Here is a 16,857-nt window from a genome sequence, read left to right on the forward strand (position 1 = left end):
GCTTAGCGTAATGTCAGCTCGTGCCTTTTGATGCTATATTACACACATGGTTCCAGGAAGTATGCTGCTTTGAACTCACCAGTTTGAGTTATTTGTCTAGGGAATCGTACCAAATTTCCTCGGATGAAAGGTGAACGTGTGGCACATCGATTATAGCTTTTTGCTATCCCGCTGTACCCGAGCTGCCTCAACAAGGTACGTGCTGATTTTCAGGGCGTACAAATTTAATAGTCTGAATTATGAAGAAAAAATTATAAAAACTTTTTAATTCATACAACAAACTAGAAAAAATAGGTTATATATAAATTAGTTGGATGTTCTGAACAAGTTTTTTTAGTGGAAATTGTTAGGAATGGTTAAAATATAATATAAGATATGTTTATTTTTGTTTAATGCAAAGAAAATTTCTAGAATTTCTCATGCAGCATTCAAAGTAAAGTCACTTAAAGACTTGTTTGATCCGATCAAAAGAAAGTCTAAACTTGAATTTGGAATTCAAGTAAATTGCATCTGAACTTGGAATTCAAACCCGACTCACATACACCTAGAATGTTAAGCAAAATTAGTGTTTTAGAAATGGAATATAATCATATTAGATAAGATTAAATAGATAATGAGTGATCATTATCGTCTTTTTTATTTCTATAATTTTAATACTTGTTGTACTTTGTACATGTTTGATTGTACAAAATCAGACTTAAAAGTTGGGATTCACAAGTGGTTATGTGAATAAATTGAAAAAATTTCATGAAGTCATTTAGTGAAATAATTTAATAATAAAAAACATCACAAGAGAGTTTGTATCTCTTAAATGCTACTTTAATGAAGCATGATTATTATAATCATTATATTTTTCTAGTTAAATTATACTAGAAATAATGACTATAAGTCAAGTAAGCAAGTTACTGATTATTAACAATGATAAAACCAAATAATAACTCAAATTCTGTAAAACATTATTGTAGTGGGAGCGTTAGTTAGTCACTACTCCATTACAAACATAAAGTTTAGTTAATTGCGTGTAGCACAATCTAGCTATATTTCATTCACACATGACCATGAAATGAAATAAAAAAGACTAGCATTCAATTCTCCAAAGTTTTGAACCTAGGGGCCTTTTGGTCTTTTGATAGTTTTTGGCTGACCTTGATTAAGACTAGAAGCCTTGAGAACAATTAGAACACAAAAAGGATAAGACACACACTCTCTTTCTCTAGCCCATGTTTGGGGGCACTCTCTCTCACTCTTGGAGGAACTTTGGAGAATTGAAGGGAAGGCTGGAAACTCTCTGAATTCTTGAGGTTGTGGTTGAAGGTTGGGACTAATACTGGATTAGGAGCAGCCTAGGGTAATGACTATACAGCTGAGGTAAGATCTATGCTCTGTTTTAGTAAATTTTCTGGTTGGTTTTGGGTGTTCTTGAGCATTGAACTTAAGGATTGAGGTGCTAAGTTGGGCAAAGGGTTTAGCTTAGTTTTTTTTTTTATGGTAATATGTTGGTTTTATTGCATGGTTATAAGACTGAGATGTAATTCTGAGTTTGGATATTGTTTAGGGTAGATTTTAGTAAGTTTGGCTCAAGAAAAACGTAGGAAATTCAGGGTTTTGGGCTTGAGCTGCAGCCTTGTTCTTCAGGCACCACGACCCGTATGTGCGAAGAGGCTGGGAGCCTCTGAATTTTTGCCCAAGCGTCGCAGCGCAGGCTGAGATGCACTGCGACCCGTGTTCCCCAGATAAGAGAGCCAGAGCTCTCTAACTTGCAGCGGGCCGCGACTCAAATTAGGGAAAATGACTGAAATAGGGTTTTAAGCTTGGGAACTCAAATCTTAAGACTCGGGAAGGATCCTACTACCCGGTTTAGTAGAATTCGAGGTCCCAGAGGTTTGTATGTAACGACCCAAATTTGCTAATAAGGCTTAAGGGCCTTGATTAGCGTGCCTGGAGGGCATAATGGGAATTATGTGTGACTTTAATGATTAAGATGAATGATTATGATTTAAAGCATGTTATATGATTATTTGAATATTTGAGATGCATGAATATGTGTATTAGTATGTAAGCCCTGATTAGGTTAGAAGGGCATAGTCGTAATTTTGGCCATTATGGGCATAACTGTATTGATATATGTGATAATTGTCGAGACCACATTATTATGTGGATATATCTGTGATCTGCGACTCGAGACGATCCTAGTGAGCAAAGTAGAGAAAAAGTCATGGCGGGGATTTATACCCGGCTCGGGGTGAGCTTAGGGGTATAAATGGGAATTTAGCGAATATATTGGAGTCTATCTTGACATTGAGGAATATTATTGGTGATTAATTAGGTATCGGGAGTTAAGCGAGAAATATTAGAGACACTCGAGGAGTTAGCGGGAATTGGGTAAAATGACTAGAATGGCCTTAAGTGGATTAAAGGGTTAGGAATAAAGGGGAGGGCATTAGGGTCATTTGGCTTTCTAAATATGGGAATTACTGAGACTTTATGTTAGTGGAAATTGTAGATAAGTGTAGAAGTTTGAAAAAGAAGGAAAAGGAAGGAAAAGAAAGAGAGAAAAACAGAGAGAGTTTTCTAAAGTCGGTTTAAGCTTCCCTCATCAGTTTCTTGAGGATTTCTGGAGCAAAGCTCAAAGGAGAGCTGGGCTAAACTAAGCATCAAGAATTCTAAGCTAAGTTTGGGGAATTGGCAGAGGTTTAGCAAGGATTCATCAACACTTGAGGTAAATTCTGTAAGTTCCTTTAGTTTTGGTTTTGGTATTTGGCAAAGATATCTAAGCTGTGTTGATGGGGAATTCTAGGGAAGTTGGAGCCAAGGGTAAAGGAGAAGCAAGTCAAGGAGGTCTAGAGACAACTTGAGGTCGAAATTCCACCAAAGGTATAAATTCTAAGCTCTGACTTTGATGTTCAACTGGTTTCTGCTAAGTTGTAATGTCTAGAAGTGGCTATGGTGAATTTTGAGTTTGGGGATGCATGTGCTTTAGTTCTAGGTATTTGGGGTGCTTGGGATGAGTGGAGTATGGTCATAAGTTTTTTTTGAGTTTGGGAAAGATTTGGAGGAGTTTTGGTTGAGGTTGGTTCGAGGAAATCGCAGGAGGGAAAAACTGGTGTTTGCCTGCCTGTGACTAGTGCTACAGCGCTAGCCTTTGGGCGCTGTAGCGCTAGGCCAAGCTTGCTGAGGGGATTTTTCTTCTGTTTGTAGCGCTGTAGCACCCTCCCATGAGCGCTGTAGCACTACCCTGCCTTCTGAAGATGATTTTAGGGTTTTTTACCAAGAGTTTTGGGTTTGATTCCACCACCTTGTTCGGTGGAACTAGGACTTCCCGGGGGCTCGGGATTAGCCCCGAGGTTAGGTTTTGGACTTGAGGATTGATGATGACTTTGGCCTATGGTTGTTTTTAGGTGAGCGCTAGGGCTCGAGGGGGATCGTGCTCAAGGAGTCGAGGGATCAAAGCTAGTGAATTGAAAGGTAAGAAAACTGCACCCGGTTACATGTTTGTGACGGGACTAAGTGCTCCCAATATTTGTATCGTGTCAATGATGGTATTATGCCATGGGACATGTAAAAGCGGCCTAAGAGTGCCGTACATAATACTTGCACACAGGGCGCGACTTGGCCACTGGTAGCCGAGGACAACTTAATATTCACTGAGCTCGGTTTAAGCGGGCCGGAGTCAGTGGGGTAACAGAGGGAGCAGCCTGAGAGCGCTAGCCCTAGTTATCATTTGTGCAGTGATATATGATATGAGTTGATATGTTTAGTATGTTGAATACGTGGTTATACTAAATGAATATATGTTTGAGAACTTGTGATGCAACGTGAGATATTGAATTGTCTGTTGATTGCTTATGCTCTGTTGTTGTGTTTTCTTGCTGGGCATTGGCTCACGGGTGCTACGTGGTGTAGGTAAAGGCAAGGGCAAGTTGGACCAAGCCTGAGATGGAGAGCTTCGGGGTAGAATGTACATAGCCAGCTGCTCGATCACCACGGTCGAGGAGTGGATCAGGACAGGGGTTGCCTAACTGTTCGTTTTGCCTTAATATGGCTTGTTATTGTATCTAAACTTTATGACTTTTGTATACAGTCTTTAAATTTGATATTTTTGGGGATCCCATGTAAACAAGAGATGCTTCTTAATGAAAATGTGGTTTTTGAGACCAAAACATTTTAACCCTAGTTCCTTTATAGTTTCATAACACGTTTTTAATTAAATGACTTGATTAGCAAGTCTGGCACTCTATAAACACACAGTGTAACGGTCTTGGCTATCCAGGGCATTACATTGTATGCTATCCGAAGGCTATTATTGATTTAGATCGTGATGGATATTTATCATTGCATTGTGGCTAGGTTTTGCCGCTCATGCTCGGGTTTAGGGATCGTGCTCGGGATCGCTTTGGGTTGTCAGCTCGGGACACACGGTAAGAAAAATGTATATGCCCGTAGAGCTATATTGTGCTTACTATTGTATGTATGGTTTGCAACTATTACGTCATATGTGTGTTTATGACAGGATCGACAAAGGTTGGAGACGACATAGGCCGGGATTGGCAAAGGCCGGAGTAGGCAAAGGCCGGGACCGACCAAGGTCAGAGACGACGTAGGCCGAGAATGGCAAGGGCCCTAATTGGCAAAGGCCAAGATCAGCGTTAAGCATGCTAAATGCAGGCCGCCAGGGCGAGACCCTCAATGGGAACGACAAAGGCCGCCATGGCGAGACCCTCAAAGGGAATGACAAAGGTCAAGTACGACGTTAAGCATGCTGAATGCAGACTGCCAGGGTGAGACCCTCAAAGGGTGTTGTACTAACCCGCTTGGTTAAGACCGTGGAATCGGTGCCTGGTAACGCACCCTGATCGGCAGAGGCTGCTGTTGTGCTGCTATGATGTTGTGCTATTATGCTGCTATGATATTGTGCTGTTATGCTATTGTGATGTTGTGAATGTGGATAGGAACTTGTAAATTGGTTGAAATGTTTGATTAATTATGCATTTGTTAAAGTAAATTATTATATGTTGTGCTGTGAAGTTTTATTGCTGGACCTCAGCTCATAGGTGCTCTGTGGTACAGATAAGGGTAAGGAAAGGGTCGATCAGCCATGAGTTGAAGGGCATGAAGCGGTGTGTACATGTTTGGCCTGCTTGGCCGCCACGGCTGGGGTTGTTTTAAGGGACACATTGTAAACGTTCGATTTTGTCGCTTAGGTCGACTGTACCCACATCTTTGGATTGTAAATATGTTTCAAAACAGCATTTTGGGATCCCAATGTAACACTTTTATGATTTTAATAAATGTCCAACTCTTTATACTTAATTTTCATTAAATAAGTCTTTATTTTGATTTAATTACACTTTTCAGCTTAATACCTCGATTAGCGAGATAGTGGCACCTTTTAAAATCACATGGTAACGACTCTGGGGTAGTAGGGCATTACAGATTGTGAAAAGGAAAGAGATGGTAATTTTGAGCTTGAGGGATAGGATCCCTTTGTGATTGTGGATGTTATAGATGGATCCCGCATCCCCACGATCTCAGTGTCAAAGGATGGAGAGCTATCACAAGAACCGTTGGACCAAAGGAGACCAGATTGGTTTGTGAGTTTCAAATGTGTTTTCAAATAATTTATCTGAATTATCACCGCACCCCGAGACAGAGGTGTTGGAAAAACAATCAGAGTGCACAGCAAAATTGGTGTGATGGGCCTAGTGTATAAATACAAAAAATTTCCATCTCTCATATAAACAATTTATATGTTCAAGAAAACACTCAGACAGAAACATTAATATGCAATATCATCAATCATGCATCATATATATATATAAATATACACATACTTATATATATATCATATGCCCATTTATAGAAATATTCAAGAACATAAATATTTACCTCTTGAAGCCTATCAAGTGTCCTTGAGTCTTTTCATATATATATATATATCGATCTTCCTATCCAACGTTTTGAGTACTCAAACCACAATCTTCCGGAGTATTCTCTACACCTCAAAATGTGTGTAGCACATAGAGAAAATGCATTTATAATTTAGAAATCACAAGTATATCTCAACACGTGAGAACTTGAATTATGACTTGAGAAATGTTAGAATAAAAGAAGAAGATGATGATAATTTCTTGTCTGACAAATTCTGAAACTTTTTATGAATCTTCACTCTCATTTTTTCTTCTTGTTTTTTTTTTTCATAATATATATATAGAGATTATATATATTATCTTATTATTCATAATAATAATAATAATATTAACAATATCATAATGATTATAAAAATTGATTTAGGTAAATATCTAACTTACCAAATTTGAAAAATCTATTTTTAAATTATTAAATAATTAAATAAATAAAATAAAAACAATAATGATACTTTATCAGTGTTCTCTTATACGCATGACACAGTCTTTGGACTATGTCATACGTGTAGCAATATATCCTCTCATCCCACAAAATATGGTATTATATTTTTAAGGAAAATATCACAACCGTATTTCAAATTTTAAATTTTAAATTTTAAATTCAAAATTCAAATTGATGATCATCATTGTCATCATCCTTTTAAAATTCAATAAATCAAAAACCATTTTGACTTACCAATTTTATTTTCTCTAACTCAAATAAAATAATTAATTTTATTGATTTATATATATATATTTCAAAATTATATATTTAAATTAATAAACATATTTTTGAAATTTAATAATTAATTCCAAATTAATTATTCAACCTCAATTATCATATAATTTTATATTTGACCTGAAGAATAAAATTCTTCTCAAATTTTCAAATTATAGTTTTATCCTTGTATCAACTCTTACCTTGATATGGTGTTGATAAAGCTACCCTGGGGACCTATGGACCTATAATATCAAGTTTCAATAAATATTAGACTATTAAGCAAAGCTCTTTGATTAAATAATCATATTTATTAATCTCATGATTACTCCACTACAAATATGAGATTGAACTCTTGATAATTATAGACATATAATTACAGAGTACTTTATTAAAGAATAAACTGTCCATTGATATATTCATTACATACAATGTTAATCCTCTATTAATGGTTTATAATTAAAAGGGAATAAAATTATCGTTTTACCATTTTAACTATATTTTGTTCCTAATGTACTATTGACTTTACTAGTGAAGGTTGTGTCACAACAAGTTTGCCACGTGAGCGCGCATAACCTTTTCAGTTCCAAAAGTCCACACAATAAGGAACCATTATTCAATCTATAAGAAGATATAGATTCCATATCTGTTAAAATATGTCCCCAGCCGTATATATCATTGAGTCCCCAAAACAATTGTTCTTAGACTGATCATTCTGACAAACCATAACGCATGAATCAAAGGATCAGATGACATATATAGGAGTTCATAGTAACATCAGGATTAAGATCATCGTTTGATGTGTTTGATTAATACTATGAAACGATGTTTAAACAAATATTAACAAATCACATCTGGTTTAGTTCTATATATCACTATATATAAAATACCTTCACTAAAGTGTCCTACAACACTAGTGACCCGGATCTAGGTCACTTGTACTCATAATACTAGCAAACCGTACTAGAATTAATTAATCTAAAATTCCACAACTTTATTTTACTGCGAATTGTTTCAAGTTTATTATCTTAATCTCGATCCTCTCATACTAATAAGAGATTAAGACCACATAGAAAAACTTTGGAATTTTATGATATTTACTTAATATTATCAACATAATATCAGACATAGTCTATATATATAATAATTCAATTCAATTATTTATTTCATTTAAAATATTTGTCAACTACAATTGCTTCAAGGGCACTGTTCCCAACAATCTCCCACTTTCCCTAAAGCAATTCGAGGCATCTCTCTCAATGTGTCAATCACATTATCCTGAACGAATTTGTCTAACAAAGTCTTTGTTAATAGTTTTGTAAGAAACTGTTTTGAAGCTATCTTCAAGATCATTACATCAATTATGTAAAATTATCTTGAATTAAATGATACTTCATTTCATGTGCTATACATTCTCATGATTTCTAGTTCTTCTAAAATAGTTGTATCTCCATTACTTTCACAATGAGATACTAGTAGTTTATTTAAGTTTGAAACCCTTTTCAGAATGGTAAAGAACTCAACTAAATAAAATAGCCTATTTAACTGCTTGTAGTTGTTATAGTTTGGCTTCTATGGTGAAGCATACAAATCTGAAATGTCTAATACATTTCCAAATTAATGTGTTTCCTCCATAGTTATGGAAGTTGATTATGATATCAATCTTTGAAGATTTCTATCTGGTTTAAATCAGTTAATCATTTTGGGATTTTAGGTTACTTCCTAAATACATAAACATATAATCTCCATTATATTCAAGATACTCAAAAAATTAAGTCCTTATAATTATTCAACGACTCAATCCATTATTGGATTGACAACTGCTGACTATTCCCACTATTTTACAAATGTTAATTCGAAAACATAGCATTCGATACATTAAACAGTCCATCACTGAGCTGTAGGAATACTGTCTCATGTCCTCCTTTTCTAGTAATAGAATAAATGGACATTACTATTTAGATAATACATCCTCTTGACCGGGAAGGCAAAAAGTCTTTCTTCGATTTTTGTAAACTAAAGTATTTAAGCTTCTTATATGTATAAGTCGCTTAAGATAGTGCCAAAAGATTGTTCTTTCAATCTCTATAGACTTGAATGTGTTGTACCCTGATTTTAGCACGAGTCCATGCTCTCAGCTTGGGTACAACTGGCAGATAAATATACAGAAAAATAGCCAAGGAGAATGATATCTGCTTATTATCCACGTGGAAAACTCAAGATTCCTAGTGGTCATACGTGGTGTAAGGCGTCCTGAGTTTATTCCGAACTAAGGATGCAATGGCTGTGAAGCGCGATCTCATAATTTTAAATAGCTGTCGAAGCACGAGCTTGGAGGAGATATCCAGCTCGTGGTAATTCTAGTATATTGCATACCCGCGGATCCCCAGAGACTCGTGATCCCTTTATACGTTTATTTATGACCAGATTGTCATATTTATTATCCGAGATAGCGGGAACCTGTTTATTCTATTGTCAAATCATATCTCAATATAAATGAGAATTATTTGTGTTAAATGTAATCATTATGTAAATGCGTGATTGGCTCACGTGGTTACCAAAACCTGTCCACGAAATTCCCTTATAAATACTGGGAATATTGGACAGGAGAGGGGACCATTATTCTGTAATACCAAAACTTTGCCAAAATAGAGAGTGAAACAACAATAATATTGACTCGTGGACTAGGTGGATTTTAACCACTGAACCACGTAAAAGGTCCGTGTTCTTGAGTGAATTCATATTATTTTTCATTACGGTTTACTATTAAGCACTAATCTGCCTTATTATTTCTTAATATATTGTTGGCGAAAAACCGCGTCAAAAGTTTGGTGCTTTCATTGAGAGAAAATTAGTGCTTCATAAAAATCCCAGTCGATTCTCATCATGGTGCTCACTCACTCAATGCACGATAATGAGATAGAACAACCTGGTGGGTAGGAGGCCCATCATACCGCTATTTCGAATGAGCTTGGCCCTGAGATCCAGCAACGTCCGGGGAAACAATTGGCGGGTCATGGCGACACTGAGAGTTCGGCATCATTGCCACCGAATCCAAATCCAGACTACCTAATTGTCGTCGAATTGGAAAACATGCAATTGAGAAGCCATCTCGCTAAGGCAAACAGACAGATTGAGGAGGTTTTGGCTTGGTTACCCCCTCTTGCAACCGACGTTAATGTCAGAAAGAGGCAAAGTGGGTCTCATAAGTCCCATAGGAATAATCGATCCAAACCAAGTCGATCAGTCAGAACCTTTCACCCCAAGTTTTGTACCTATAGGGCAAGATCGCCAGAATGCTCAACCCAGTGGCCTTCATAGGGGTCATCAACATGTCAGTCAGTCGGTTAGAACCGTAACCCCAAGTTTGGTGCCTCCTTCACAGGTCCCTAGAAATGCCCATGGCAATCCACGAGGAGGGGCTGGGACAGGCTCACAAAGACAAAATGTTCCAACAAACCCTCCTACGTCGCAATCGGATCGTCAAGCGCAGAGAGCTAGAGACAATGGATTAGAACATAGACATGCTAATTTAGTCCGCCCTGATGGTACAAGGATTACCTCACCAATAAGGCATCCCCCGTCGCCTATAAGACATCCGACACCACCTCGTCCTACATGGGACATTCCAGCTTATGGAGACAGTAGGAGAAATCCTCCCCCATCTGCCAATACTTACATCCCACGGACAAGTGTTGAAAATCCAGATCCTTGGCCCCAACCGTGAGTTGTAAGCTTTGCAAATGGGAGTCACTAGATCGAAAGTCATCGTAGTTGTAGGTTCGAGGGCGACCTAAGAAATCAGTTGAGTTCAGCACAGAGCCCTCGGTACGATCCACAACCCAATTTGCGCGATCGTCTAAATTCGCAGAGGAGGAATCCAGCTTGGAATAAAGATGTTAGTTATACTTGACAAGAGTCAGGTCTGTCCATAGTACGCGATAATGGGAATAGTGCCCCACAAAACGAAGCTCGAGCTTGGAGGGACAATAATCCATCAAACGCATACGATAGGATGGGAGCTATTGAACAGCCCCCAGACAACCTAGGGACTAGGGACCAAACTCTCGAAAGAATAGCTTTGATGGAAGAGCAAATGAAGAGGCTTTTATCTGGAAAAGACAAAGACGATTGTGATGTAGAGGACGAGCTCGAGCCTTTTGCTCCAAATATTGTGGTGGCTACGTATCCGGTAGGCTTCAGAATGCCACACTTGTCAAAATTTGATGGAGATCTGTCAGACCACCCCGGAATGTATAACACTGTGATGATGGCCCACAATGTCGGACTCGATCTAAGGTGTATTTTATTCCCTACAACTCTGGTTGGGTCAACCAAATAGTGGTTTAAGCAATATAAGAGGCATTCCATAAGCTCGTGGAAGAAGTTTTCTTCTGAGTTCAAAAAAGCCTTCCGAGCTTCACAGGCAGCTCAGGTTGATACTGATTCTTTGGCAAACGAAAAGCAGCAACCTGGAGAGACATTGAAGGCATATCTAAGTAGATTTGCCAATGTCGCTGCACGGGCTAGGGATGTTGATGAAATCTCTAAGCTAATGGCACCGAGGACATGAATTCTCATCGGGGGCGACCTGTGGCAATAACTCCAAAGAAAAGGAGTTAAGAGTGTGGATGAATTCTTGGCCCGAGCTAAAGAGTGGATTAATCTAGAGGAGGCGCGAGCTTTTGTCGCAGGAACCAGTCAGACCCCTGTCCAGCCCGTTGGAGTGGTAACGGACGGTGCAGCTAAGGCTCAAACCGTTACCCAGAATAACCGAGGGGGAAATAACAAATGGAAGGGAAATGGCAAGGGCGACCAGAGTGAGACAAAAAAAATAATTTTGGGGAGAAATTCAAATCTGTTTACACTACTTATACCGACCTAACAGACACTAGGGAGTGCATCTTCCTGGAAAATTCTACTCGCCTTCCATGGAAGAAGCCAGAGCCATTGAAGAACCAGAAGGCGAAGAGAGATTCTTCAAAGTTTTGTTGGTTCCATAATGACATCGGGCATAACACTGATGAATATCGACAGCTGAAAGATGAAATTAAAAATCTCATTAGAGCAGGACCTTTGGCCCAGTATGCCCAAAATCGGGTGGTCCTTAATCAACCCGCTGGACCAAACCCTCCATCAGTCCCCGAAGCTCTAGTAAGTCAAACTGGAGCCCAAGCAAACTGGAGCCCGAAGCTCCGATAGTAGAGGAGATATAACTACCATTTCAAGAGGACCTCATTTGGCAGGCACGAGCAACGGGGTACAGAAGATGTACATTAACGAATTGAAGTCCCATAATAGAGTGGAGTTCATCCCGGAGCAGCGGTTATCGAAACAATAACGATTGGAAAAGCAACCAATCATTTTCACAAAAGAGGATGCTAGTCACGTTCAATTCCCACATAGCGATCCCTTGGTCATAACAGTTCAGATCGCCAACCGGAGGGTCCGGAGGACACTGGTAGATAACGAAATTTCTGTGAATCTACTTTTTAGGTTCACCTTGGAAAAAATGGGGTTTTCTGTAACAGATTTGAAGGCGACCTCAATGACCCTGTACGTGTTTTTCGGTGAAGGGTCGGCAGCCATTACGACGATCGAATTGGTAGTGACATTGGGAGAAGACTCGCGAACTGTTTCCAAGTTACTTGAGTTCGTGGTAATCGATTGTCCAGCTATATACAATTCGAATTTGGGTCAACCTGCTCTGATGGCATTTTAAGCCATAACCTCTATCTGCCACCTAGCAATAAAGTTCCCCTTAGTTGCGGGAATATGCACCGTCAGAGGTGATCAACTCGCTGCCAAAGAATGATATAACATTTCTATGAAGGGAAAATCACAACCCGGGTAGTAAGCTATGGTCATAAATGACGGAGGTGAGGAGTCCCAGGAAGTAGAAGTTACTTGTGGAGCGAAAGAACCTCAACAAAAAGAGGATAGTGATGTCGCCCAATGCGATGATATTGACCCACGGATAGACGAAGACAGGCCAGAACTCCAAGCCATAGAGGAGCTCGAGGAAGTAAACATTGACCCCAAAGAGGCTTCAAGAGTCTTAAAGATTGGGAAGAATCTAGACGATAAAAGGAAGAAGGAGCTGGTCAATTTCTTACAGTAGAATCTGGACGTTTTCGCTTGGTCACATGAAGATTTGGTGGGAATAAGTCCGAATGTAATCATGCACACCTTAAATTTGGAAAAGAACGTGCCTGCAAATCCCAAAAATGGAGACGCTTGGGAACGGTCTGAGCTGAAGCTCTTGAGGAAGAAGTAGCTCGACTATTAAAATGCAAGTTTATTTTCGAGGCAAAATACCCAATCTGGGTCGCCAATCCCGAAGCCAAATGGGAAATGGAGGACCTGTATTGACTTCTCCGATCTGAATAAAGCTTGTCCCAAGGATTATTTCCCACTGCCAAGGATTGATCAGTTGGTAGATGCCATGGCAGGTCACGAGCTGATGTCCTTCATGGATGCGTATTCTGGATATAACCATATCGCAATGAATCCTGCAGACCAGGAGCATACTAGTTTCATGACCGAACATAACGTATATTGCTACAAAGTTATGCCATTCAGGTTGAACAATGCCGGGGATACATGTCAACGTTTGGTCAAATAGATGTTCGCTAATCAGATCGGGAGAAATATGGAAGTGTATGTTGATGATATGTTTGTCAAATCAAAGACTGCCAATAGCCATGTGTCCGATCTAGAAGAATGCTTTGGAATATTAAGGAGGTATGACATGAAGCTGAATCCTCAGAAGTACACTTTCGGAGTGGCATCTGGAAAATTCCTAGGATTCATAGTCAACACAAGGGGGATAGAGGCGAATCCTGAGAAAATCAAATCGCTGTTAGAAATGCCCTCGCCCAGGTCGCGTAAAGAAGTTTAAAGCCTGACTAGAAGGGTGGCAGCTTTGAACCATTTTTATTTCAAAATCCACTGACAAGTGTCTACCATTCTACAACTTGCTTAGAGGAAACAAAAAATTTGAGTGGACTGAGGAGTGCGAACAGGTGTTCCTCGACCTAAAAATGCACCTGGTCGAGCCCCTAGTGTTATCTACGCCGATGTCTGGAGAGCCTCTATTCCTTTATCTGGCCATGACAGAGAATGCAGTCAGTGCCGTTTTAGTTCGTGAAGAAGACCGTGCTAGAAAACCAGTATATTATACAAGAAAGAGACTTCTCGGAGTCGAGTCACAATATCCACTGATAGAAAAATTGGCATTTTGTTTGATATTGGCTTCCAAGAAGCTCTGGCCATATTTCCAGTCCCATTCAATCAACGTCATGACCAACCAACCTTTAAGGCAGGTTTTGCAAAAATCCGAAATGTCGAGACATCTTTTAAAATGGGCTATCGAGCTTAGCCAGTTTAAAATATTGTACGTGCCACAGACCTCAATCAAAAGTCAGGCCCTTGCTGATTTTATGGCTGAATGCACCAGATTTCAAGAGCTCTTGAAGGAGCCAGTGCAGGAGTTATGGAAAATCTTCGTGGATGGATCATCAAACGAGAACGGATCAGGAGGTGGGATCATCTTTCTCACTAGAAGGGCATCGATTCATACAACTCTGAGATTCGGATTCAAAGTATCCAACAACAAAGCTGAATATGAGGCCTTACTTGTTGGGCTGAGAATGGAAAGGGAGCTCAAGGCGAAAGCCGTCCAATGTTATAGTGATTTTTAGCTCGTGGTAAATCAGGTATTGGGAGAATATCAAGCTAGAGGTACCAAGATGGCGGCCTACCTAGCTAAGGTGAAGGAAGAATTGTCTGAATTTGAGTACAGTTCTGTTGAACAGATACCCCTCGAGCAGAATTCTAATGCTGACGCTTTGGCGCGGCTTGCCACCACAAAAGAAGCTGAGACATTGAATGTAGTGCTAGTGGAGTTCTTGGATAGCCCGAGTGTAATAGAAGAAATGATAGAGGTCGAAATGATCGACACAAGACCGACCTGGATGACTCCCGTAATGGAATACCTCACAACATGAAGGCTACCTTACGACAAAATGGATGCAAGAAAAATACTTTATCAAGCTCTGCGGTACGTAATAGTGGATGGAACCTTGTATCGATGTGGTCATTTGTTGCCTCTCCTACGATGCGTTCTGCCCGAGGAAGCCAAAACCATTTTATGAGAAATACACGAAGGATTTTGTGGAGATCATGCTGGGGGAGAAAATCTAGCACTGAAGATATTGAGGCAAGGCTATTTTTGGCCCACTTTTTTGGTAAATCAGCAAGCTTGTATTATGCACAACAACTTACAAACACCAATCAATTAATTACATTGTAACTTCCTCACCCAATCTAAGTCCTCCTGTCCTAGCTTCCTTTCATACAACAAACAAAATCTATTACAAACATCAGCTTTAATTTTCTGAATTACATAACCCACCAAAGGCACCCGAGACTCCCAATAAGCATCATTTCTAGCTCTCCAAATGTGGTACACACTAGCACTAAGAGCACAATAATACACTCTTCTTCTACAGCCAGAATGTCTACTACGCCTAATCCAGTTCATGATCCCAGCCAGCTCAAATCTATGAGTTCCTATCCTTAACCAAGTTAAAATAGGATCCACACATTTCTTACTGAACTGACATTCAAAAAATAAATGTCTATGACTCTCAATAAACTGACTACAAATAACACAAGTGGAATCCTGAGCAATACCAAATCTGAAAAGTCTGTCTCTAGTCGACATCCTTTGCTTTAAAACCAACCAGGCCATAAACTTGTGCTTTGGAATTCCTAGCCTTTCCCAAATTGAAGAGTATTTCCACCTGGTCTTTGTTTTTTCCTTCAACAGATTGTACACCTTAGATATACTGTAACAAGGCCAGCTGAACATAGTTCTATGATAGGCTTCCTTTAACTCATTCTTGACCCTGACTATTTGTTTCCAATACCAAATACTAGTGCTAGGCACCTTATATCCCCACCAATCTTCCTGTTTTATGTAAATATTATGCACCCACTTCACCCACAATTTGTCTTCCTTTTTTGCAATGGCCCAAATATACTTCCCTATGGCACAAGTATTCCAAAGCTCTACATCTTTAATTCCCAACCCTCCCTTCTATTTAGATTTACTAATCTATGCCCAAGAAACTTTCCCAGAACCCTCCATACTATCTCCACTCTTCCATAAGTAAGCTCTACAAATTTGGTTAATTCGAGCAATCACTGATCTGGGTAAAATAACCAGCTGAGACCAGTATATATTAATTGACAGCAAAACATAATTAATTAGAATAAATCTCCCTGCAAAAGAAAGATTTCTTGAGCTCCATACCTTTATCCTCTTCACCATTTTATCAACCAAACACTCACAATCAGCTTTAGATATCCTTTTACTGCTAATTGACATCCCTAAGTAATTAAAAGGAAACCTGCTTCGAAGAAAGCCAGTCATCTCAGTAAGCTGAACCCAAACCTCCTCCTGCAGTCCCACTCCATAAATGGCAGACTTCTTTTGATTAGCTTGCAGACCAGATGACTCAGTAAATAACTGGAAGCCTCTCAATAGCAGATAGACAACCTTGAAATCACCCTTGCTGAACAACAATAAATCATCTGCGAAGCACAAATGTTTAAGTTTTAAACTGCCACACCTAGGATGGTACTTAAAATTAGGATGCTGAGCAATTTTGCCAAAAATTCTGGAGAGATACTCCATTCCTATCACAAACAGTAAAGGAGACATCGGGTCCCCTTGCCTTAATCCTCTTTTAGCAGGAAAACAACCTGATGGAACCCCATTAATCATGAGAGAAAATCTATCCGATGTAACACAACTCATCACTAACTGAGCAAACTTTATAGGAAACTTAAGAGCAACCAACATTTCTTGTAAAAAATTCCAGTGCAAAGTATCACAGGCTTTCTGAAGATCAATTTTGATGAGGCAAGTCGATTGAGCACTTTTCCTTCCATACCCTCTAACCAGATCTTGACAAAGCATTATATTGTGAGCTATGTTCCTTCCTTTAACAAAGCCACTCTGATTTTCAGAGATAATAAATGGAAGAATCTCTCTCTAAGTCTCATACATATAAGCTTGGTAGCAATCTTATAAACCACATTGCAACAAGCAATAGGTCTATACTCACTGACATTCTTAGGACAACTAGATTTGGGTATAAGAGTTATATTAGTTGTATTAATTTCTTTAAGTATCTTCCCCGAATGAAGAAAAGATAACATTGCCTG

The sequence above is a fragment of the Humulus lupulus genome, chromosome 4, assembly GCF_963169125.1.
Source record: "Humulus lupulus chromosome 4, drHumLupu1.1, whole genome shotgun sequence".
Lineage (NCBI taxonomy): Eukaryota > Viridiplantae > Streptophyta > Magnoliopsida > Rosales > Cannabaceae > Humulus > Humulus lupulus.